The sequence below is a fragment of the Schistocerca serialis genome, chromosome 4 (genome assembly GCF_023864345.2).
Source record: "Schistocerca serialis cubense isolate TAMUIC-IGC-003099 chromosome 4, iqSchSeri2.2, whole genome shotgun sequence".
Lineage (NCBI taxonomy): Eukaryota > Metazoa > Arthropoda > Insecta > Orthoptera > Acrididae > Schistocerca > Schistocerca serialis.
Window position 1 is genome coordinate 732180355 of NC_064641.1, and position 2944 is coordinate 732183298.

The window sequence follows — 2944 nt, forward strand, 5'->3', positions numbered from 1 at the left end:
CCTGAATGCATGAATACCAATCGCTGTTTGTTTATGTGGTTCATTTGGCATGCAAGTCATAAGCATTGTTATAATTATTAGCAAAATCCATATATTCAGACTACCAGAGTGGATATAACCGACTAACCGCAATAACAAGTAAGAATTATAACATATTATCTTCTTGGTGTATCCAAGAAAATGAAATTTACAGAGAATTTTTTTGCCAGATCGCTACGCTACTAAACAGCCATTTGTACAGTCCCTGATTGGCAGCCACTTATGTTCTATTCTCGCAATGGCGCTAATGACGATTTGTAAGAACATGTAATAATGCCTAACTGGAGAATAAATGCAGGATAACTGAACTGGTGATTCTCTCAGGGTTAGCAAAGTCAACTGGTGTATATGTTTTAACGATGGTAGGAATAGTTACAGAATTAATGATGACAAGATCGTTTGTTAGAATGAGGAAGGAGAAGAAACAGGGACATTACAAAAATATACTGCATATATATTACGCTTTCTCCTGTTAACGTTTTATTCCTTGTATTACTCTCTGTGGAAACTGTGCTGTACACTAACAGTATTCCTGTGGAAAAAAAAACTGTCAAAGGAATATTTGATACCATACATGACTGAATAATGTAGGGCACCTTTCACATTAATTTGCAACATTAATTGTATTACCATTGTACGCTAAAAGAAATGCCTTATTCGAGAGTTGGGTGAGTCATTATCACAAAGACGTGGTGTGCAAAGACATGATCCTATGTATGGTAGTAATCTAGATTTTGCTTTTAGACTGAATAGCTCTTAATAGTTTTAACTTCGCTGCAGCAAAGATGTCAATGAACAACATTACCACTGAACGCAGATGCCTAGCAAAATATGAGAGTTTGGTGTCCAATGCTAATTGCCAACAGAAAAGTGTTTCTGAAATTTGATGGGTTTTACTTGCTTTAGACAGTTATAGGTCATCAATAAAATTTATGTTCACAGAGTAATAATTACATTCATGATATCTCTATAAATGTATTTAAAGTAATCTAGAATCTGCCAATAGCGTATGATGTGGTCTTGTTGTGTTAATTTCGTAGGAAAAGCTTCAATACCACAATACATTTCTCAATATTCAATGCACAATAACACAAAATGACACCACATTTGTCATTCCATAGTATCCAAAGGACCTTATAATGTAGATTCCACAAAATATTTAAGCTTCAAGGAAAGTGTGTATGATAATAACAACAGGTAACAATAGAAACACACATTTCTCGTGCTAGAAATACATATTTATTTTCTCTTGCTTTCAGTGGTATTAGCTGCAAATATACAAATACTGGAAAGTATTTCTTTCTCACTGCTTGGAGCTCTATTGTCACTCCAACCATCAAAAGGTAACAACGTTTACGCCAGAGAGTGTCATGATTGTATGCATGTGATGATACAAAAAGTATCGAAACGAGTAGCCAACAATGACGTAGCTTACTAATAGTCAAAGCAAACTTCACAATATATGTTCTTGATCGATTAGGTCAGATTAAATTACATGCAGTTTTCGTTCCATAGACTAATAAATGAGATGATTCTCATGGGTGAGGTACATGTCAGGAAGAATAACTTAAAAACATAGAACATCTGAATATAATGCTCACACTTCTCTGATCATTTGCCAGGAGGTTGTCAAGATTCTGGGAATATATTATAGTAAACTGGAATTTCTAATATTTACAGAATCAATACACTATCAGAATAAAACATAGTTATGCACTTTCAATAAATTTATCATACACAAAATACCTAATCTTGAGGGTTGTGATTAAGTGCTGTCAAAACTGAAATCTAAAAGATATTTTTACTTAAGCAAGCCTAACACGACCTATAGAGTGGAAGGAGTTCCTACCAAAAAGTCTTACAAACCCTGCTTAAACTGTGCTTTATCTGAAACCAAGTTACTGATGGTTGCTAGCTGTTTATTGAGAATACATGTCCCTGAATACTGAACCCCTTGTTGGAGAAAGGTAGGCGATTTTATATTTTTATGTAGATTGTTCTTATCCTAGGATTGATATTCTGTATTGAGCTATTGGCAGGAAATAGAGAGCTATTATTTGCAACAAATTTCACTAAGGAATAAATATACTGAAAAGCAGTGGTTAGAATGCCCAGTTCCTCGAACAGGTTTCTACATGACGTTCTTGAATTTACACCGCAAATGAGTCTTATTACATGCTTTCGCACTCTAAAAACTTATGCTCGGTTCGGCGAGTTACGCCAAGATATGATCCTATATGATATAAAAGAATTAAAGTAAGCAAAGTATACAAGTTTTTTATGTTTATTTCTCCTTCATCAGACATCATTCGCATTGCAAATACGGGCTTGTTTAGGCACTTCAGGATTCAGTCGTATGCCCCTCCTCGCTGAATTTATTATCGAGTTGCAATCCCAGAAGTATAATCTGTGAACCCTTTCTATCTGCATACCTTCATGTGTTACACACATGCTGGAATGAAATCTCTTACAGAACTATAGTGGGTCTTTGCAAAGTTTAGTGCCAATGAAAAATTGATTAGCAGCTATTTCTAAATCTGTACTTGACTTTCTATTTATTGCAATGCTTGTATCATCTGCAAACAAAACAAACGTAGCGTCTGGCACTGTAACAGACGAGAGAGATATGGTCTGGCTTGACGGTTCGTTGACGACCTATGTGAATGCCGCCATTTGATATATACTGTGGACTGTTTTGAAGTGACGAGACGTAGCGTAGCGGCTGGTGTGAATTGGCGTTAAACGAACAGCGCCCTCCCGAGATCACGAGACAATTCGAGCTAATGTTGACAAAGTTAGCAGAACTTAATGTACACTTCAGATATGTTTCTATTCTATGGCAGTGATCACCAACAAGTGTGATCACCACTTCGATCCTAGTATCTATGGTCGAAGGATCACCAGT